This window comes from Podarcis pityusensis (assembly GCF_964106645.2).
Source record: "Podarcis pityusensis genome assembly, chromosome: 1".
NCBI classification, from domain to species: domain Eukaryota; kingdom Metazoa; phylum Chordata; class Lepidosauria; order Squamata; family Lacertidae; genus Podarcis; species Podarcis pityusensis.
Genome location: NC_138028.1, coordinates 127600339 through 127623512, shown reverse-complemented (window position 1 = coordinate 127623512; position 23174 = coordinate 127600339). Strand labels below are relative to the sequence as shown.

At 51.9% G+C, this 23174-nt stretch overlaps 1 protein-coding gene across 1 annotated transcript in view; it reads left to right on the top strand.

The window, feature by feature from the left end:
• FTCDNL1 (formiminotransferase cyclodeaminase N-terminal like) overlaps window positions 1-23174 on the top strand; it is a 454166-nt gene that overhangs the window by 147024 nt on the left and 283968 nt on the right. The window lies entirely within an intron of this gene.

Sequence of the window (23174 nt, the reverse complement as noted above, 5' to 3'; positions counted from 1 at the left end):
TATTTATGGGTTAGTGGAGTCTGTAACCTGAAGCGTATGTAACCAGAGGTACCACTGAGGTTCTTTGCTCTATCCAGCAATCCTACAGATTGAAAGATTTCATTGTGCTGCACAGAGCTTCCCAGCCTGCCAGGGATTTTGCATTTGCTTCAGAGGATTATTAGTAGTAGTAGTAGTATTTATACATACATACATACATGGGACATGGGTGGTGCTGTGGGTTAAACCACAGAGCCTAGGGCTTGCCGATCAGAAGGTCGGCGGTTCGAATCCCCGCGACGGGGTGAGCTCTTGTTGTTCGGTCCCTGCTCCTGCCAACCTAGCAGTTCGAAAGCATGTCAAGTGCAAGTAAATAAATAGGTACCGCACCAGCGGGAAAGTAAACGGCGTTTACATGCGCTGCTCTGGTTTCGCCAGAAGCGGCTTAGTCATGTTGGCCATGTGACCCGGAAGCCGTACGCCAGCTCCCTCGGCCAGTAAAGCGAGATGAACGCCACAACCCCAGAGTCATCTGTGACTGGATCTAATGGTCAGGGGTCCCTTTACCTTTACATACATACATACATACCCCACCCATCTGGCTGGGTTTCCCCAGCCACTCTGGGCAGCTCCCAACAGAATATTAAGAACACAAAACATCAAACATTAAAAACTTCCAGAAACAGGGCTGCTTTCAGATGTCTTGTAAAAGACAGATAGTTGTTTATTTCTTTGATATCTGATGGGAGGGCATTCCACATGTAGGGCGCCACTACCGAGAAGGCCCTCTGCCTGGTTCCCTGTAACCAAACTTCTCGCAGTGAGGGAACCGCCAGAAGGCCCTCGGAGCTGGACCTCAGTGTCCAGGCTGAACAATGGGGGTGGAGACGCTCCTTCACTTATACAGGACCGAGGCCGTTTAGGGCTTTAAAGGTCACCACCAACCCTTTGAATGGTGCTCAAAAACGTACAGGGAGCCCATGTAGGTCTTCACATCTGAGGTCATCGAGCTAGCTTAGCAGACACAGGGCAAGCCTAGCACATACTACACTTCCAGCACCTTGCCACTGTTTACCACTACCCCAATATCTGCTGCTTGAGGCAGCTACCTCACTTTCATTAAAAGCTCTGAACATCTGGGGCAAAGGTTATCACCCAGTATGTCAGCTGCAGGAAATTTTGTAGACAAAGGAGGATTCAAACCATGAAGCCCGCCCCCTACTCGCCCAGGGCTGCACAGGTGGGGAGGAAAACCGATGGCGTACAAAGCACATTCAACTCCCTGACGATGTTCACATCACCCAGGAGATCACAGCTGTAGAGATTAGAAAAGAAGAGCCGTTCCATTCCCTGGAGAGGTCACTTCCTGGTTTGCAAGGAGAAGCTGTTTTCAACAGAAGTGCACAGTTATATTGAGGCAGCACTGGGTGTTAAAATCATGCCTACTCTAACAATTTTGCACCCCGGGCAAGTGCCCCGTGGGCCCGCCTCCACGCTACACCACTGCTCTTAAGTGTAGCTGCTGTGAACTTTGTAGGTTGCCGGTTGCAGTTGCTTTTTAAAAATATCTGGTAATGAATCACAGAATTGCAGAGTTGGAAAGGACCCCATGGGCCATCCAACCCCCTGCAATGCAGGAAACTCAGCTATGAGTCGGCGTAATGATACAATACCAATGTTATATGGACAGGGTGTGTGTGCCTATGTCATTGGCATCCATGCCTAGTATTTAGGCCAGGCACCCCCAGCCTGCAGCCCTCCAGATGTTTTGGCCTACAACTCCCATGATCCCTAGCTAACAGGACCAGTGGTCAGGGATGATGGGAATTGTAGTCCAAAACATCTGGAGGGCCGAAGGCTGGGGATGCTTCATTTAGGCCCATTTCATGATTTAAAACAGGCATGGTGACACTGCCACCCTCCAGAAGTTGTTGGACTCCAAATCCCATCAGCCTCAGCTGGCACAGCCAACTATCAAGGATGATGGAAGTTGCAGTCCAGCAACATCTAGAGCCACAATGGGGAGTCTCTGGCCGGCTAGGCATCCCCATTAGGCCCAAGCCATGCCCAACTGCCCATTGCCCAGTGTCATGTGACTTCAGGTGCAAGTAAACCAGAAGAGGCCTGGAAAGGAAGGTTCTGGAGTACACTCTTAAGGGTGCTGCTAGCTAGTTCTTCCTTTCCAGCCACTGGTAGAATTCAGCACTTTTTTTCCTGTCGCCCTGAGGTGACGGAAAAGGGCACCGGATTCAAAAAGCACCAGATTAAAGCGGGAAAGGAAGAATGAGGAGAGCACTTTGCAAGCCACAAGTTCACAGATGTCATAGGATGCCCACTTATCAAAGGGAGTGGTTCTGGATCTGGACTTCCCTGGTGGGTGAGTTAAAGCGGGTGGATGGTGTATTGCAAACTGGTTTCTTTCACTGATCAAGGGAAACGAACACCCGACAGAAGTGACCCACTCAGAAAGATGGGGGGGGGTGTCTTCCCCATCCCCCACCAGTTTAAGGAACCTGATTTCATTAAAATCGGTAGCAGCATGTTTGGGGACCAAAACTTGGGGCAAGATGCTGTCTGCTCAGAAGCCATCTGGGAGCTCAAGATCAGATTGGCCTTCGCAGCATCTGTGCCAAAGGAGCCGATTGGAGTCTCCTTTTGCCGTCCCTTGATATTGCAGGCGCCTCGTTGTTTGAAGAATCTGATTCACGAAAGCCAGCGAGGCGGACGCTGCGAGTCGCAGCCGGTCCCAATCCGCACAAAGAGAGAGAGAGAGAGAAGCGCCTTTGAGCCGCTCTAAGAGCCCGCGCGTCTCTTTGACGCGGCTGTCTGAAGCCGCCTCGGCGAACTGGTGTCCAAAAATCTGGCTCGCCCAGGTGAGGCCCGCTTTGCTGGCAGCCGGATCCAAACCACAGCCCTTCTCCTGCGTGGCATAGCGATTTCAAGCCCAGCTGAGCGAGCCACCGAGATCTGGGGCTTGCGGAAGCTGCAGCCTTGCCAAGAAGGCTCCGTCCTGCCCATGTGGTCTTTCCTCCCAGGTCGCAGCACTGTGTGCCAAACAAAGTTTCCCTTCCCTTCCAAAGGGACTTGTTTGGTTGATGAAGTGGAGGGGGACTCCCGGCACACCCACCGCTCCAGGATTTGATTTCCAGGTATTTGTGCTTAAGGACCGAAGCTTAAAGCGTGACTCCGAGGCTGGCGACGCTTCGACCATTCCCAAGCCAAAAGGCGCGCGCGCTCTGCGCTCCTGCGCATTGCGAGGCTGCAAATCAGAATCCCGCAAACTTTTCCGCTTGAGAATGGACTGGTTTCCCCGCCTCCCCTCCCACGAAGAAATCCGGGGGTAGGCTCGGTTTTCCCCAAGCCGGCGGCGGCTAAAGTGGCAGCACTGAAGAGAGAATCATGTCGCTGATGGAAAGGCCGGCAAGGAGACTCGACCACACCGCCCCGAAAACAATCTGCGAAGCCTCGACGATTGTGGCAAAGGAGGGAACTGCAGAACTGGGACGAAGTCTGCCAAACGGGGTTAGAAGAAGTCGTGAAAATGGTCAGGTCCGTTATTGGCAGTCGCTACAATTGCGATCCAGTAGTGATGTATGGAAGTGAGAGCTGGACCATAAAGAAGGCTGATCGCCAAAGAATTGATGCTTTTGAATTCTGGTGCTGGAGGAGACTCTTGAGAGTCCCATGGACTGCAAGAAGATCAAACCTATCCATTCTTAAGGAAATCAGCCCTGAGTGCTCACTGGAAGGACAGATCCTGAAGCTGAGGCTCCAATACTTTGGCCACCTCATGAGAAGAGAAGACTCCCTGGAAAAGAGCCTGATGTTTGGAAAGATGGAGGGCACAAAGAGAAGGGGACGGCAGAGGACGAGATGGTTGGACAGTGTTCTCGAAGCTACCAGCATGAGTTTGACCAAACTGCGGGAGGCTGTGGAAGACAGGAGTGCCTGGCGTGCTCTGGTCCATGGGGTCACGAAGAGGTTGGACTCGATGGCCCTTGTGGTCTCTTCCAACTCTATGATTCTATGATTCTATGACTAAACGACTAAACAACAACAACAATTGCCATTAAAATTGGGTTTGGAAGGGCAAGAGGGACGGGACTCCCTGGTCTAGCCTTGCTGGTGCTGAAAGCAGGAGACACTGAACAGCTCACAAACGTATAGGCGGTCACTTCTCGATCGCGTTATCCAAGTTAAGAGGCCGGTTGGCTGTACCAGTCCTCCCTCCCTCCCTCCCTCACACACGTGCCTCTTCCTTTCTCGGTTTGGAAGGAGCCACGCAGCCACAAGCAAGCAAGAAATTCATCCAGGAAGCGGCGGCGATGCAGTTTAAAGGGCCTGGCTAGGGCATCTTAAGAGAAACTCTGGGCTTGCAGATTTTGTTCACATCTGATCCAAAACAGGGAGGTAGCCCCGAGGAGCTCTGTGCAACCTACTTCTAGGAAAAGCCGTGCTTCGCCAGGAAGGCAGCAGCTACTCTTGGACACGCTCGCCTCTTTCAGAGACGCTTCCAAGCCAGTCCAAATAGCTCTGCTTAGCATCTTCCGCCCAGACTTTCAAACTGTTTCTCTGTGATGCACACACCGCACAGTCCCTTAAACGCACTTAGACCTGGAGAAGTCCAGCTAACTACCAAGGAAGGGCCCGATCCAGCCCAAGGGGCAAGCAGGCGACTCTATGACCCCTCGCTTCGAGGCTCAACCCACTGGCGTTTACTTTGGAGTAGCGGCTTCTGCGATTTTATGGGCAGTAAATTACCGTAGGATTAGTCCTCTTGAGCTCAGTGGGGACTTCTAAGAAAGCGTGGACAGGATCTGTACGTAGGCCCCATCCGGATCCTGACCATGCGGGGAGAATGGCAGTGGGTGCGGAATTATTCTAAGTGAATCTACGGGGAGTCAGGCTGCAATCCTATAAGCACATGCCTCGTTGAACTCCATGCGACTGATTTCCGAGTCAGCGCTGTGAAAGTGCTTCATTTTGACTTGATTGCGCCCACTCAGGCGGATTGAGCGCCCTTCTCCTTTCCGATCAGGGCTCCTGAGTTTCTCTTCCTTCTTCCCACAGGGCATCGACCCTTAAAAGTTTGTCCATCTTTTCCTCAGAAAGCCCTGTTCGTAGATGGCAGACATTGGCATAATCAGGGCGGCAGCTGACCCTCCCTAAATCAAGCAAATAAATAAAAATACTTAACTAAAAGTATAAACAATCAGAATATTTGAAATTGAAGAGACAGGTTTTTCTGAGCACTTGGGGTCAAAAGAAAGCAAATTAAATCAAATGTTGTTGAGACATTTCATTCCGAATCTGCTAGGCGGGGCCAGACAGAAGATGATGAGAGGTGGGGGTCCTGCCACCCCGCCCCCCAACATAAATCCTGGCTGTGCCCATTGTGACAGGCCCGAAGTCCTAAGTCTTAAGGGAAGTTTACCCATCTTTCTTGCTCGCTGAAGTTGGCTACGTTCACAAACCAAAGCGAAAACAAGCGCCCTGCGCCAGGAGAAGGCGCGCGCGCGCGCAGAACTAAGGCGCGCGGCCCAAAGCGGAGCATTTGCAGCTCGTTGGAGATGTCAGGTTTCCCCGCGTGCTGACGAAGCGCAGATGCCTCTCTAGCCGAGAGGAAAGAGGCGGCGAGGCTGTGTGGGTCGCCTGCAGTGGGGCACAGCCTGGGCAAAAGGATGGGGAAGGGGGCGGCATCTCTGACACGCCGCCGGGACCCCTTTGGGAACCCTCAGACATGTAGCGAGGGCGGGGAGAGAGGGGTTTCTGAGCAAGGGTTTCCTGGAATCCGAGCAAGCCACGCCGCCCTCCATTCTCTTAACTCAGGGTCTGGGAGGTCTCCCAATTCGGTGTGATCGCTGGGAGGGGGAGCTGGAGCAGAAGAAAGGTACCGGTGGCTGGAACCCGCAGGTGGGGAGAGTTGCTCTTGCGCTCTGCCCCTGCTCGCGGGCTTCCCACAGGTTGGCCAAGGTGAGGAGAACCGATGCTCGACTAGATGGGCCTGGATCTGACCCCGGGCTCTTCTTCCGCGCTTCTTCACACGCTTGCAGAATATGATGGTGGCCGCTGGATGTTGGTGACCTTAATTTAGCAATATTTGGTTTTGTTTTGTTTTAATAATCCCTAGAGAAAATGATCTCTAGCTCAAGGGCCATGGGTCAAAACAGTTTGAAAGAACCTCATTGGACAGGGGCAGCGTACCCCCTGAAAACCTCAGGACGGGGAAGGCTGTGCTGGGTCGGAGACCACCCCCCCATCTGATCCTGGAGGGCAATGCTTAAGAAGGGAGTAAGCTGCTGATACCGAGGTGAACTCAGCAGCCCACACCAAGCATGTTGTGGAGAGAGAACGATCCTTCTCCTCATTAGGTGGAGATTTAACACGCTGACCTGTTAAATCTCAGCGCCCCGCTAGGCAAATTTAAGTGGCTTGTCCTGCTGGCCTCCTGATTTATTCTCCGCCGCTTCCGCGGGTCCCTATGAACACGATTCCACTCATTCCAAACAGACTTTCCCCTCCAAGTCACACCCCGACCCCATGTTCTCCGCTTGACGGGGATGGGAAGGGATTTCACTTACTGCATTCAAAAAACAAGTGAAAGCGCGGAAGCCAGTGGCAAAATGACCTGACCCCATAAAGTTAGTGATGGGTTGTAATACAAGCATGTAGATATTCGCAACACTGATTTATCGTTGCGTTAGGGCTTCGGCTTATTCCAGTGGAACCTGTGGATTGCGCGCCGGCGGGATCTTGCAGCTGGATCGGCAACGTTCACAGGTGCGGGATCCTATTCAGCCAAAAGCAAGCGTTTCGTCGACCCTGTTGGTTTCAATGGGAGAACGTTGGAGCCTCTCATTGAATTTAATGTGATTTTTAAAAGTGCTTTAACTTCCTTTGACTGAATCGTGCTCGAGGGACTAGCTGTTTCAGAATTAAAGTTTCCTGGGTGTTAAAAAGGGGGGTGGGCGGGGAGTGGACAAGAAAGAGAGGCTTGCGCGGCTTCTGCACCGCGCGCAAAGAGCAAGTATTAAGCGCTTGCTGCCCAGCAAGGGCAAGCGGCTCTCTGCCGTCTCAGCGGTGAGCGCCACACTCCCTGCTAAGCCGGCAGCCAATCGGAGGCCAGCAGAGGCGCCTCTCGCGTCCGACCTGGTCTTTCTCCGCAGCCGGGAGAGCAGCGTGCGGCGACGCGGCCGCTGGCAGATGAAAGTCACCTCTCCGCTCCGTCGCGTCTCCGGGGAGCAGGCAAACGCGAACATTCATGGCACTGGCTCCGCTCCGCGCAGCCGCTGCCCACCCTCCAGTCACCCTTGGAGCAGCTCCCGCCAGAGGGACGCAGGCTGCAGCGCAATGGGATCCAGCTGCTGGTGGCTGACTGGCTGCTTGCCTCCCCAGAAAGGACCCGAGGGAGGTCGTGCGCCAGAGAGAGGGCGCAGAAAGCGGGCAGGGTGCCCGGGGCGCGGTGACAAAGCTGTCCTAGGCTGGCTTCACCCAGGCTGGGAGTGAGCTTCACAATCTCTCTCTCTCTGCCTTCTCGATTCCCCGCTTCAGTCTGCAGTATGGGCACAATCAAACGGGCACGCATTGTCTGCTCTAAAGGGGGAATAAGGCACGTGGAAGAGGCATGCACCGTGCCGGCTCTTTGGACACTCGGTGGAAGAGGTGTGCTGGCGCAGCTCGATCCTCCGTCTGCCGTTACCTCGGTCAGATCAAGTCCCCTTGCGTTCCGCAGGACCTGCGTGCGGATAACTGGGGCCTTAAGCACCTGCAATCCTTACAAGGGCGCAAATCCCTCGAAACCCGAGTGGGGCTTAACAGCCGAGCAACTTCGGCTTTGAGGTTTTGTGACGATCCAGCGGCGTATGAACGTGAGATGAAATCCAGCATCTCGCGCGGAGCCTCCAGCTCTGCAATGGGTCGGCCCAACGTTGTTTAGAGGCTGCATGGAAATTATGCAAACTCCTAGAGACTTTTAACGAAGCTAACGGATGCTTTGCACCCTTCTGTCTCAGAGGTGTGCCATAGTATTAATTGCTGTTAAGGCTAATTAATATTATAGCACGAATGCTGGGAACAGTACAGTGCTGGTACGAATAACGCCAGGGTATTGATACTGATCGCAGCCTCCCCATAGCCACTAAGCTCTCTGGGTCACCCTGAGCCAATCACAACCTCGTAGCCGACCTCGCTGGGTTGTTGGGACAAAAGAAGACTTGCTACATAACCACTTAAGCCGCCTGGAGCTCCTTTGGAAGAAATGGGGGATATGAATAAAGAAGTACAATTTAAAAACCAGTGTGGCGAATAATTGTAATAAGCATTTATATACAGCGCTTTCATCCTTCAGGCGCAGGTATCGTGTTCCAGCGAAGACCTTGTAACGTCATCGATGGGACTGATAGATGAATATACAGGGAAACTGAGGCAAGGAGAGAAAAAGAAGCTTTCCTCCGGCCACACGGCGATTTAATGGTAGAAGTAGGAGGATCGAGTCCCTTGCAGTTAACAATCTTATTATTCTGTGCATGTTGCCCCAGCAGCTTCCACACCAAATCTTGCTACTACGCACCTATCAACTCCCGCCCCGGGCCCTTCCTTTCTCCCTCTCCTGGGTTTGCCGCCTTTTCCCGTTTCTTAGCGCGGCGCAGCGTCTCCATTTCCCGAAGTCGCATCTCTGTTTGCACGCGAACCCACAAAACGCCCAGCGAAGCCGACAGGAAACCCGGGTCGAACTACCCGGAGAGGGAAGCAGCCTGGGAAACAGCAAGCAAATTGTGCATCCGTTTTATTTTTTCTTCTCCATAATATTGAGTTTTTAATATACGGTTGTCGTTTTCGATTATTGTAAGCCGCCTTGGACGGGCTTCTCCAGGAAAAGCGGCAGGCACATATTTTAAAAATCCACGCCATTTACTTCAATGAATTTAAAGACCTTCGGCGGCAAACGTACACCCACTTAATCTGAGAATGAACTCAATGGGGGTTATTTTCTTGTAGACATACATAGGCTTGCAGTGCTGGAAGTAAATCGTCCCGCTGAAGTCATGCCCTGTAGCAGGTAGAGCGCTGGTACTGTCCCGCGTGGGATACTAGGTTCACACGTGCACATTCATTACTTTATGGCTTCGACGTCCATTCAGCATGACACGTGCTTGCGCTTCACTTCAGGTCTTCGCGCGTGCACCAAAAGCGTAAGCAACCATCAACACACACACACCCTCTTTTGCTTTTAACTAATTCCCAGAGCGGGATACCCGTTTAAAATAAATCCTGGCACTCCGGATTAACTGGTTATGTTTAATGCAACCTCTTGACCCTCAGCCCGCCTACTGAGAAAAAAGACGCCTCCGTGGTTATTTCAACAGGCAAGGGCTGCGCTCGGCCTTTCCATGAATCCAGAGTAGTTACTCCGGTTTACTGGCAGAGACCCTGCTCCCCTTTCTCAGCCAGATTGCTCTCCCCAGCACCGTTTTCTATCTATTTCAATAATACAATTCCATTTCTTCTTGCGATCCTACCTGAACTCAGTAGGACCGACTTCGGAGCAGTCTCCTATAGGATAGCTTGGTGAGGCGACGCGCGGCCTTGGAGGTTAAAAAGCCCCGCAGGGACTTGGGTCCCAGTAATGTGATTTTAGATAGATAGATAGATAGATAGATAGATAGATAGATAGATAGATAGATAGATATAGGATCGGGCTTGTCAATAGACGTTCCCTCTCATTTCCCGTCCCCTTCTCTCCAGCCGCCGTCACGTGGCCCTGTTGGCACTGGGAGAGACGCGCAAGCAGCGCGCACCACTAGGCGCCACGACTTTGACACGTGTCCAAATAGGCGATCCTTCCTGTTGGGGAATGTTTGCTCGTCGCCTAAGCAAGCCTGCGCTCCCCGTCCGATAGATCGCTGGAAAACGTGGGAGCAGCGAAAAGGTAAGAGAGAAGATAAATTTGCCGAACTTGGCTCCTTTGCTCAAAGGCGTCGCTTCTGGATGCGGGGCGGACCAGAAGCAGGTTTTCTTGGGAGTGAAAGGCCACGCAGAAAGGTCAATAGAGCTTTACTCCCAAGAAAGGCCACTTTGTAGCAAGTCTCACTAGCAAGATAGGAAGGCGACTTCCTAGCAAAAAGGTGTCGGAGATGGCAGGCGCCCGGGTGTGTGGAGAGGTGCGATGACCCGTTTTGTTGCACGGATGAAGATTTCACACGTGCCGGGTCCGGAACCTCTTAAGAGACACGCTTACGGACTCGGCAATGGCTTTTCCGGAGCCCGGTTGATTTAAACGGGACTCCCGGCCTTAACTCCGGCGCTCCTGCCTCCATGTGGTGTACCGCCTTGAAGGTGAGACTTTGGCAGGATATGAGCAAACCCCGCGCACGCCCAACCCCAGATCCCCTTGGCCCCGCGACCACAAGCACGCTGACTTGGTGGTAAGCGTCCTTGGCTTCAACGAGACCCTGCTGGGGTGTTTCTGGAGTGTAAACTCCGCCAAGCTGGGTTCTCGGCAAATTCCTGCCCAAGGATCGCGATGGTCTTTTGCGCAGGAAAGCATTGGCAGAGCAATCCTGTCTCCGCTTTCTCAGATGTAGGTCCCGGGGAGTTCAAATCCGGGTAGAATTTTGAATCTTCTCAGAGCAAGCCTAGCCATGTCTACTCGGAAGTAAGCCCTGGGGAGTTCAATGGGGAGTTTGCTCGCTTCGATTGCAACCGAACTTTCTTCCAGGTATGGGAGGGGTGTGCGCGTGTGTCGGAGCTGGGGGTGCCTTCCCTAAACCGACTTCCCTCCGAAACGTTCCGGCTTAAACCAGGCCGCCTCTCTCACCTGTCTATCAGGTCTCTTTCTTCAATCAGAAGCAATAAAGGTGTCGCTGGGGGAGGGTGGGGGTTGGTCTCTTTAGCGGTGTGGCATTAAAAGGCAGAATAATTGCCGACGAAGGGAAGAGAGCCAAGGAGTTCTCGCCTTAAAAAAAAAAAGGAAGAAGGAAGAGGTGGTGGGGGAGAGAGAGAGGGAGAGGTTGAGTGAAGAAAGCCGAGGAGGAGGAGAAGAAAAGCAACAGACGAGCCCCGCCGCGAGATGGGGACACCGGAGTAGCTCTCTCGCCTCGCTGCTTCCCGGGAGAGAAGCGAAGGGGGAAGGAGGCGGGCGCTTCGTGGACTAGCGGCGGGCGGCCGCGGCCTGACCTAGTCCCGCGTGGGTCCCGGAGAGCGCGCGCCAGGAGGAGGCCCTGCGACCGGTGAGCCCCCAAAGGCGAGTGGGTGGGTGGAAGGCGCCGTCCGGGGGAGGCTCCGTCGCCTGCCTCTGCTAGCCAAGCGCACAGAGGGCGCTGGGGGGGGGGTGTTTCCTCGGGAGGAGGCGCCCGAGCTCCTCTGCTTTTCGCCACCATTGGGAGCCCCTCGGGGCGGAGAGCCGGAGAAAGAAGGTTCGGAAAGGAGGCTCGGGAGCGCGCGTACTCTTCTCGACGCACAAGGAAGGGCTTTTCTGAATACTCACGCGTAACAAGGGTCCGGCATTTGTGGAGGGGGTGTTTCCGGACCCTCTCCCCCGCTTGACAAAAGCCGGCCCGGTCATTCTCCCTGGCCACTGCCCCCTCCCCACCCTGGTCACTGCCCCGTCAGCCTTTCCTCACCCTTGGAGATACTCGCGTGTCTTCCAGTGGGGGGGAGGGGAGAGGAGGCTGAAATGGAGGTGGGGGTGTGAGGATCTAAGCAGACTTTGCACCGCACCTGTGGACCTTTGAACTTCATTCTTGGAACTGCTCCGTTTCCAGCTGATTCTTCCCCACGTCTTAACATCCAGGGTCAAAACAGAGTGCTACAAGGTCTTTCTCGCGCTCTCTCTTAGCGGGTGGCGGTCAATTTGCCTGGCAACACCCCATATATTTGGGCCGTAAAAAACATCCAGGAGGGATGCGTGCAGAGGTCCCAAACTTTGGCCAGCCGCCTCTCCAAACTCTCCTCTGCAAAGTCCCTTGAGATTAGGTGTAAGCCTTGAGGCGAACCGAGAGCTCGACTTTTGCTTTTCGCTTTGCTTTGAGATGTTTTCGTCCACCGTCGCACAGATTAATTTTGTTTTTAAGCCTAACGTTATCTTTGTGATGTGCCTGGGAGAAAATAAAGCACATGCGGCGGCGGGGGGGGGGTTGAATCAAAATATTGCTGTTTTTGTTGTTGTGCTGTGTCTGAAACTTATTTTATCGATTTGCGTGTGTGGCGAGGGGGGAGGCAGTAATGAGCGATCGGAGATAATTATCGGTGCAAATCTAATTAAGAAAATAACATATTTGCAAGGTCATAGGTTGAGATCGGTCATCGGGACGGCAAAGGGGACGCCCCCCCCCCAGTTCAGGGAATCCGCTATGTGGGTTCAGATACCGAATCAACACGTGCTTGGGTGCATAGCGTCCTGTGCAAAACGAGGGTGCGTTCAACATCACCCGCTCCTAATGTACCGGTAAATCCATGTAGTGGTCGTTTCGACCTGTTAATTTTCCTTTAAAAAATAAGAAGAAGCTAGGGTAGCTGAGACGCGATTTTGAAATGAAATCGAGGTGCAAAACAACAAAACAAAACAAAACCCCTTTCCCTCTCTGCTTTCTTTCACCCCTGCAGATAATTAAGAGTGTGAGAATATACTGAAAATCTTTAATAAATTTGATTTTTTAAAGTTTGCGCGCGACCTACTAATTAAATGTCCATAATATTCCAGCCGTGATATCCCCCTTGGTGTAATTGCGCGGACGCGTGAAAACAAATTTAGGATCTCGCCTTTTTGTCTCCAGGCGATGCAACGGCAGCGTGGATTTCTTAGCTTCCTGTGCTGTGCTTCCAGGGTCATTTGAGGGAGAGCAGAGTTTGTGCGTCATCAAGGCTCGGCTACGACCTCCAGGTCTGAGAGCCAACTGTTGAATTGGAGTTTAATTTGAATGGAACTAGGGTCGGCGTGCTTTTTAAAATCGAAGGCGTCTGCTTTATCGGTCACAAGGGCGTCTATTAAACAGTGAGAGTTGGAACAAACGAAATGACACCCCCACAGCTTTTTAAAAAATAAAAACCATTTAGATCTCTGGCGCCACACCCTTGTTGAGACATTAATTGTGTGCAGTCACGGAGAGGATACAATGATATGTTTATTTATAGCATTTCTAGCCCATCTTTCACATTTAAAAGCATAATCGCTTACCTGCATGATAGCAATGTATAAAATATTTGTGGGATTTACAACACCAGTTAGGGCAAACTGAATGATGTTCAAAACTGGTCGACGGGGAACAATTAATTTAAAACCAATTGGCGTGTAAATAAAACAATACGAGCTGCCAAATTGTTAACATCCAAGTCTGAATTAAATAGGTTGGTTTCATTAGAAAGCGTAAAAATTAAAAAAAACTTGATATTCCCCGGCCTAGACACACTTGTTTACCTGCGCGTGAACCACCATAGATATGTGGTTCACGCGCAGATAAACAAGTGTGCTTAGGCCGGGAATATCTAGCTTTTATTTTTACGCTTTATAATGAAACCAATGGAAATTACTTAACAAGCTAATGGACACGCGGGATTCCGGGTCAAGTCTTATTAAACAGCTGAGTGGTGATAATTAACATTAACAACAACTTTTGCCAGGCGCAGGCAAATTATGTGATGGGTTTGGGGGTCTTCCTCGCTTTTCAGATCGGATTAGGCGACTTCCCTTTCCAAAGTTCCCTAGCTCTGGAATGTTCTGATAGATCGAGTTGGGTGCGAGATGCGTGTGTATTTCAAATTCTCCGAAACGCCGAAATCGCGCACACAGTTGCCGCATGCCTGATAAACAGCCCGATCCCTGTGCTTCCATGGAAGTAATCCATAGAACACAATGGGATTAACTGATCTGCAAGTGGGATTGCATCCCATGGTGTGGCAGAGGTATTCCTTTGAGATCTAAAAGCAGAATTTAATAAAATTCTGATAATGAAAACAGGCTCCTGCGGCACCCCCCCCCCCAGTTAATGTTTAACATTCTTTTCTCCTCCTCTCTGTTCTGTTTTAGTTAAGGCCGCGCGATCCATAACACAATTGGATGGAAACAGTTTTGCTTTTTATGGGCTGCTTGCTGAAACGATGTAAGCCGCCTTGGGCGTCTCTTCGGAGACAAAGAGGTGTGTAAAATACCCCAAACAAATAAATAAAAGTCTTTGAGAATCTCTTCCCAAATTTGTGATTAATAAGAGGTTGCCCATTCGTACTCGGTTAAGTCAGAATCTTCCTTCTTTATCACCTGCGCTAATCCCCTTTTAAACGGTCTCCTTTGCAAATCAGACGCATTCAGTACTTGACACACTTCTCTAGAAACTCGTTCCATAACTTTTTTTTTTCCTTATAGGAGTGGGTCAATAGGCCTCCCTTCTTCCTTTAAAAGGGTTCTAACACATCTTAAACAAACGTGATTCAGTTCGGGGTGTAAGCGAGCGCAGTTCACGGGATGCTGCAACTCAGATTATACAGGTTATAACAAGAGCAGACGAGGGCAGGCCAGGAGGAGATTTGTCTCCTTGCGCTGCTTAGACGTTTCTCAGGAGTTTGCGCGCGACTCCCCTAACCCTTTAGTCCTCTCCAGCAATGAGTGCTCCCTTTTGCGTCCCTGAATGGGTGTAAGGCGTGTGAGCGAGGCCAAGTTGTGTTAATTGTGTTCATGCCTTGAAATTCGCGTTTAACGCACCGTTCAGCTCAATGCCGGCATTTGGCCTTTAAAGTGCAGGCGTCCACGGCCTCTTTTATACCCCAGCTGCCACAAACCATTCGGCGTGCCCTCTTGCAGAAATAGGTTTAGGATGGGGCGGGGAGAGGAAGAGGCGGCTAATCCTAAACTCGTTTAAGTTCAGGGGAGCTGGGTGGGATTGTAATTGTTTTTTTATTGGGAGATCAGCGCAATCCATTTCAGCTGAGTTTTATTTCGAAATAATAGAGACAGATAAAATCTCAAACGAATACCGAGTCTCCTTATTATCTATTATACCTATTATATCTCAAGGGGTGGGGTGGGGGCTTCTGCGTCAAACCCGTTTCCTAAGCACATCCAGGAGGCGAAAGCCGTCTGGAGAACTTTAGCAGTAAGAGGGAGACGCGATAAAAGCTGGGCATTCTCTCCTATGTGCAGACCGACTGCGTTAGGCACGTGAGACTTCTACCTTGCCGAAGCTAAGCCCGTCTGGTCAGTGCCTGGGAACCCACATGTAAGCCGCCTTGCGTTCCCTGGTAGAAGAAGAAAGGCGGGCTACAAATGTAAGAAAATGAAATTAAAATGATATTAAAAATGCGTTTATTTGGGATAAACTCCCATTAAGGACTCATGGAAAACGCGCCCAATGCAGGGTGTGAATCGAAGTGTTCCCAGTAATCCAATTTGACCGCGTGAGACTGGAGATTGGCTCCTTCTGGAATGTAACTATCGGCGGAGCAAACCAGATTCCTTTCCACCAAGGGCGAACCCACCCTTTCGGCCTGTTTCGACCGTTGAAAGGTTGTACTGCTTGGTGGGCTCAATTTCCGAGAGAAAGCGCAGAATAGGATGACATTCCAAATCCGACGAATGAGACTTGTATAGCGCTTGCATCTGTCCAAAGCGCTTCGAGGCCATACTACTACTGCTTAATCGCAGCTGGTATTTATGACTGTGTTGCTTGAAGCGAGTTAGTGATAGAATAGCAGGAGAGAAGTTTTGAGCCTGGGGTTTGTTGCCAGGGAAAGGGCCCGAGCTCAGCGGTGGAGCCCGCTGCTTTGCATGCAGGTGGTCTACTCGGTACAAGAGCGATGATTCCCAGCTCAGTATGTGGACCCGCTCGCTCCCTCCCTCCCCCCAGCGCTTGGGTCTCCTAACCTTTGAACAAGTAGCTCTTAAGCGGACTGGGATCCTGAATATGTACAGGTCCCATTGGGTTGATGTAAGGAAGAAGTTACAGGGAACCAGGCAGAGGGCCTTCTCGGTAGTGGCGCCCGCCCTGTGGAACTCCCTCCCACCAGATGTCAAAGAGAAAAATAACTACCAAACTTTTAGAAGACCTCTGAAGGCAGCCCTGTTTAGGGAAGCTTTTAATGTTTAATAGGTTATTGTATTTTTGTGTTTTGTTGGAAGCCGCCCAGAGTGGCTGGGGGGACCCAGCCAGATGGGCGGGGTATAAATAAATTATTATTATTATTATTAGGCCCCTCGCTGCTTCATCTGAGCTCGAGGAAGAGAAGGGACGGAATTCATCTGCACACTTTTGTCCAGGGATGGGGAAGCTGTGGCCCTTCCAATGTTGTTGGATAACTACAGCTCCCCTCATCTCTGACCACTTTAGCTTTAAATGCAGCCTCCATCCCTCCCCGCAACAGAGCACGTGAGAATTTGCAGGTTTTACGCAACCGTGTCCCGCTACGTCTCCCGGTGAGTGCGAATGCGGTCGCGGCGAGGCAGGTGAGCGAGGCAGGTAGGCAACACCAGGGAAACTTTATCCTTCGGGCTCTGGAGCTGAGCGCAGATAGGCGAGGAGGAGGTTACTACAGCGCGCAACCCGAGAGACGCTCCCTCGTCCTTCGGCGCGCGACACCCGGCCTGAACGCGCGGGGGCGCTGCTCCAAGGCGAAGCCTTTGGAAAGCCGCGCAAGAGCCGGACGCCCGGGACGCCAAGCAGCCTGGTCGCCTCCTCCGATTTGCAGCGCAGAGTCTTTCCCTCCGGATTATTGCATTGTTCAAAGGCAGGTTCGGGACCAGGAGGACCAAGCCCCGTTTGCTCTGAAAGGGGAAGCACGGGGATCCCGTGCAGTTAAGCTGGGGACTGCGCGGGGAAAGGAAGCCCCCTTTGCGCCCTTATGACGCCGCGATCCAAAGGAATCTCGTGCGCAAAGAGCAAGCCTCCTTTCCCGGCTGTCCTTGCCAGCGCATCCCAGCGGATGAGCAACAGGAGTCCGCGGTGGTGTTTCTGTTTTTGTGTGTTGATCCTCGTTTCCAGTTCAGGATGGGCGCCTCCCGCTTGGCCAAAGGGAGATGGAGAAGGAGGAGGAAGGCCTGCAAAACTCACAGCCTTCCTCTCTGGAAGCAAGAGCAGGACTGGCCCTCGTTATCTCCTCCTCGTCTCCTATACTTTAGTCCAGCAGGCATTTATTTCCCACAGCCCTCTCCAGCCCATTAAAAGAAGTCTCTTACAGACACTTCCTTGGGAGTTAAGTCCCGTGGAATTTAGAGGGAGTGGCATTTCCGAGACAGTGAAAATGCAATTTAAACGCGCATCGGATCTATGTTTAGGATCGGAGGGCCCATCTCTCCACTAGGACAAACGGAGGCGTTCCTCCGCTTCTCACCTTCGGGAAAGTTCATTCAGTCGGCTTTGTTGGCAACTGAGAAGTGTTTTCCCCCCTTTATCTCAAGAGGGGACGTTCGGGCCCTTTCTCACGTTACACCGAGCCAAATTTAGTATATGCCGGTAACTGGGAGTTGCGGCCAGTCTCAGGTGCCTGAGGCGCACGCGTCTTTATGATGCGGGCACTTTCCACATTCGAAACGGACATGTGTGTGTATATAGATACACACATATACAATCACACAAAACGTGTACATATATATATAAAAGGTGTATATTTCAAGCATCTTAAGTGAAACGTGTGAATTGGGTAAAACATAGACACGCTGCCTTTCTCGCACGCAGCCTTTCACTTTTAAATATGTCCTCCAGTTACGTATGAGCACATAGCTTCCCTCTTCCATAGACTGTCCATTTCCCCCCTCTGCACTTTCCCTGTATGACTTTGGCACATACACACGCGCACACGCGAATTCTAATGAAAACCTAAGGTCTTTCCCAGGAATGCATACACACACGCACACACTGCGCGCAGACCCTTCTTTGCTAAATGCACCTCCAGGTTGCGATTCACAGCCTATTTACTCCCAGAAAGTTCTGCAGCCACAGCCTCTAAAACTCAGCCGGTGTCGCTGCCCTGCCAGTGTCGTCACTGCGGGACTTCTTTGAGAAGTCTCACGGTGTAATGCTAGCCTTACCTACTCGGAAGCAAACCCCACTTGGGTCAATGGGCCTTACTCCCAGGTAAACAGGCATAGGGTTGCAGCCGAAGGCGCAGGGCCCGGCCGGCTACAGATATTCTCTTGCTCTCCATAGAAGTCAAAGGGCCTCTCCTCTCCCACTTCCTGGGCCTTTCCTCGGAGGCCGCTGCGGCTGCCTGGACGGTATTATTCTTGGGCCCATTCCGCAGAGCCGGTGGCTTGAGGCTGCGGGTCTCCGCCCGTTCATTGGAACGATGTTAATTCACTTCCATGGCGGCCGGGCTCCAGGAGGAGGCCGTCGCGGATTTCTTCGCCTCCCCTAAGAAAGGCAGTGGAACTACCTCTCGCAGAGGTTTAAAAAAACTAAATAGGCTGTAAGCCCTTTGGGCGAACTATTATCCTCTCCCCGGGCAGATAAGAGACTCTTTTTAGTCAGACGGAGGCGCCTCAAGGCGCAATTCGTCAGCCAGGGCGCTGGGAGCCGAAGCCAGCAAATAATTTGGAGGGTTTGCGTGACCTTGGCTCCAGAGCTTGTTGCTTCTGCAGACCTCCGAAGTCTGAGCGCTTGGCTCTCCAAAGGAGATGGAGAGAAAGACGGACTCTGTAAGACAAGAGTTCGGATGTCAAAAGAAAGCATCAGAGAGGCTCTCCTTTGGGTTATTAAATCCAGATCGGAAAGGGGGCGCAGAAAAAGGAACCCCCCGCGATTCTTACGGAAGGAACGATGCTGCAAAAGTACTTTCAAGAATGGCAAATGCTGTGAGTGGTTTGACTGCCAAGGGAGACCCCCACCAACCTAAAAGGGTCTTAGTTGGCTTAAATCAAGCTACAAGACGTTTTGACCCGAAATGTATTGAGAACTCTTTTAAAGGACAACCTCCATTTTATGCCACTGGATTTGCCCTGAACTAAAGAGTTCTCTGTCTTGGTTTTCCTTTTTCCTTTTCAACTACTCAAATATGCCAAAGAATAAATGCCTCCTCGAGTTGGATTATTTTTTTAAAAAAAATGCTGAAAAAGTAACGTTGTTAGATAATGCAAATTGATTTTATATTTAGCAGGAGAGGGGGGAAAGTTTTTCCTCCTGTTCAAATAAAGACAATATGTGAAAACGATCAACTAAGAAACCATACATAATTTGAAACAGAAAACGCCTTTATTGAGCGGGGAGGATTTGTAAATTTATTAAAAACTCTTGTGCCCATCCATTTATTCCACCCCATGCAAATGTGCTTATTTCCGCAACTGAAGCATACGATATTATTATTATTATTAAAAACAAAACACTTCGTAAGAGCCACTTGGTAGATGTTAAAAGGCAATAAATTCAGTTTCATGCAGTTTTACAATAATCTGAGTTTAGGAATAACAACGCTTAAAACCTTTTGGCGCTCGGACAGTCACAAGGGTTTACTTTTCATAAGGGGTTCCGGGGGGGGGGGAGTTTAAATACGTCAAAAGAAATCCAAACTGAAGGAGGAAGGAAATGGCGAAAGAATAGAAGCTACATTCGCAAACCGTTGCGACCAATTTTATGCACGTATTTAATTGTATGCATTATTCAAAATGATCCCAGGAGCGGCTGAATAATTTAAAATCAATAGTTTCCCTAAAATCTTTATAAAATATTAACACTTTATAAAATATGAATAAGTTAACAATCCGGTTGTATTCGCTGCAAGGAGGTTGAACTTGACCGTCCTGCGATCAGCCTGTTCACACAGAGCGGCGGCGTGAAACGCGATCAGGGACCAAATGGCAGTCAGGATCTTCAGCTCGTGGGCTACATGAAATCGCTCATTTAAGGAGCTTGGGCTGACTCTCTCCAGCCATCGGTGAGAAGAAGAGTGACGAACCAACCGGGGAAAGGGGAAGATCCTTCCTTTAAACCTAATCCTACCATCAGAACAACTCCAGCCCTAAAAACCGCGCGTTCTTCCAACTTTGGCCACCAGTCCGGATCCTAAAGGTAAGAGGACCATTGGCATTCTCCTACTACCCACCGGCTTCTCAGATAACGCCTCATGGCAAATTAAAACAGCCCCTACCCCGCCCGGAAAATCCCACTAGATTTAACTTCTTTTTTTTAAAGTTCTCACACATTCAGATCTTTTCCTCGCTCCTTTTCCAAATCCGCACAATTTACTTCCGCTAGTTCGGGCATGGTTTTGCCAATGCTCCAACTTCCAGTCGTTTGCAAAGAACACTACGGACACCGAACTACATGTCCAGGACCAGGGCAAGAAGATAAGAGACATAACCCTCACATTGAGTCGTCGGAAGCCTACGCCCGTGCCCCAAAAGTTCAACCGCGCACGCGACCTTCGCCCCCACTCCCCCCGCCCGCGCCAGATGAAGACGTCTGGACGAGGGTTTTCAAGAAAAGATCTCTTAAGATACAGAAAGAAAGAAAGAAAAGAAAGAAAGCAAGAAAGAGAGAGAAAGTTAGTTCATCCTCTGCTGCAGAACCGCTGCCTTTCCCGGGATGGGTGGGGCCCTCTTGCAACCTACTCCGATTTCAAGTGGAAACGATCTGGAGTTCATCTCTTACCCGGATCAGGGGCTTCTCCGTGGTTCCCAGACTGCCAGGCAACAGCACTTCCTAGTGCGGGCCGAAGCCCGGAGAAGAAAAGAGAGAGGAAAAGAGAGTGGCGAGCCCTCTGCAGTCTATAATGATTCCCATCCTTTGGAGACGCGAGAAGCGAGAGAGCAAGAGCCGCCGCTCCGCTTGCTGCGCCAGGCTCCGAGCTCCAGCAGAGCCCAAACCCCAAAGAAACAACAAGCGCCCTTGACCGAAGCCCAGGCATCGGCGGGCGACTGTTACTATGTTTCTTTTCCTTTGCGATTGTGCGCGCGGGCGCGTGGCAGCGGGGAGCTGCTCCAGCTTTTGTTTCCAAGCCGTCGAAGGCAGGCAGGCAGGCAGGGCAGGCCTCGGGCCCAGATCGTCGCGGTTCTTCTCGACAATCTCCAGGGCGAAGCTCGCGGGTCAACTTGACCTTGGGAGCAGCACGCACCTAAGCGCAAAGGAAAACAAGAAACGAAACAAAAACCCACCCACCCCGCTTCGCTTTCGCGGCAGAGATCGAAGGGATCGACGGCTGCTTTGGGGTTCCGATTGCCCCAAGTGTGTGGGGGGGGGGGGAGGTCTTGCGGGACAAAAGCCCGGGCGCTTCGGCTTCTCTCAACTTTCTGAACTTCGGATTTAGGAGGGCCAAGTTAGGCTCTCCATGGATCACTTGCCTTGCCGTGGCGAAGGGGCTTGAACTACTCAGAGAAGCTATGAGTCACGCCGTGCAGGGCCACCCAAGATGGACAGGTCATAGTGGAGAGTTTGGACCAAACGTGATTCACCTGGGGCAGGAACCGGCAAGCCACTCCAGTCTCCCTGCCAAGAAAACTCCATGGACAAACAACAAGGAGAAGTTAGGCTCTTCGAGTGCGGGCGCACCTAGCTCTGCAAAGGGTCCCTGCGCGCTTATTTCGGAGCGACTGAACGAGAGGGAAAGACTGATTTACAACACCCCTCCTTCCTCTGCGAGGATGTTCTGGAGCCTGTTCCATAACAATCGAATTCTGATTATTTTTTAGTTTGGTATAATAAACTGATAGTGCAACCCCATCGGAGTGGCTGGGGCAACCCAATCAGATGGCCGGGGTACAAATATAATAATAATAATAATAATAATAATAATAATAATAATAATAATACAACCAGCAATAACAATAACAATTAAATCAAGCAAGCCAGCCCCTGGGTTGTAATCTAAACTGTCTCGTCTGCGCTGCAGGATCCCGAATCGGAGGTTCGGTCACAATTACTGCCATGTCCTGCTCCCCCCACAGCGCCACCATTTAAAACATTTAAATGTATTACAAGTTGTAGGGCAAAAGGTCGGACTAAACCGCTCCCTTCGCAAGATTGAAACGCGTCGCTCTTTGGCCGCAAAAAACCCCCAACGCGCATAAACGCACAACCCCACGCATGCTTCCGAAGAGGGTGGGTGGGTTTATTTTGACCCTCTAGCGCCACCGTAAAACAAACAAGCCGGGCTCTCTTAAGGTGGACGCGCCAAGTTCCGGAGCTTCATCGGCAAAAGCACCGAGCTTTTTTGGGGTTTTGTTTTTTTTAGGCGCGGTGCAGGGGGACGACTTGGAGGGTGTGGGGAGAGAAGGAGGGGCCGGGGGTGAGCGGCTACCCGTCTCCATAAGAAGATGCGGGAAGAGAAGTTTTTTTTCAAAAGGGGAGGGATTCCTTCCGCGCCACCTTAAATGCTGCGCGGGTGCCTCTTCAATTCCGAGGCATAAGCAGGTCCCAGTGGCCTGGCCTGGGTGGGGCGGAGGAGGCGAAGGGAGCGGCGGCCCCCCTCAGGGAAAAGGAGGGTGTTGAGCGGCTTCTCTCCCCCCCCCAGTCTATTAACTACCCCCCCAAAAGGGGTTGGCGGGGGGGGGGGGGCAACGGCTCCCCTTCACGGGGCACCGCAGCCTCTTCCGTCCCTCAGGGATGGCCGTTTCGAGCGGCAGAAGCGTCGCCTCAGCTCTCTAACCACTGAGCGGCACCACCATGACCTCTCCTCACGGCCGCCCCCGAAACAACAACAACAAAAGACCAAACCCCCTACCCCCCCCCCGCCAACAAAGCGGCTCCGCGACCCCGGAGGTTTTCGGCCGCCTCACGAGCCTCTCCCCACCCACCCCTCACGCCACCCGTGCCGGACTCCTGGGATGCGCGCGCCGAAAAGCGGCACGCGAGATAGACCGTTATCAGGCTGAGGAGAGCGGGGGTCGGTTTGGTGGGGAGAGCGGAAAGGAGCGGGCGGCGGCGGCGAATGTGTGTGCGGTTATTCGCTCGCGCGCTTTCTCCTCAGGACTGAGGCGGCGGTTGAGGCGTTTCCCGCTCTTTCTCCCCCTCATATACTCGGGGCGGTGGCGGCTCCCTCTCCCTCTTGTGTGAGGGCGCTTGTTTTGAGGCCTCGGGTCGCTGCGGACCCGGGGAAGGAGGCGCCCGGAATGGACCCTTCCGCGTTTCCCTTCCGCCTCCTCGGGTGTCCCGCTCGGCGGCGGCGGCGGCGGCGGCTGCTCTTCTCTCCTCACTCGCTCCCTTCTGCCGACCCAGCAATCTCCCCCCCCCCCACTCCACGCCGCCCCACCATTTCACACGCCTCTCCTCCCTCCAACCCGGCCC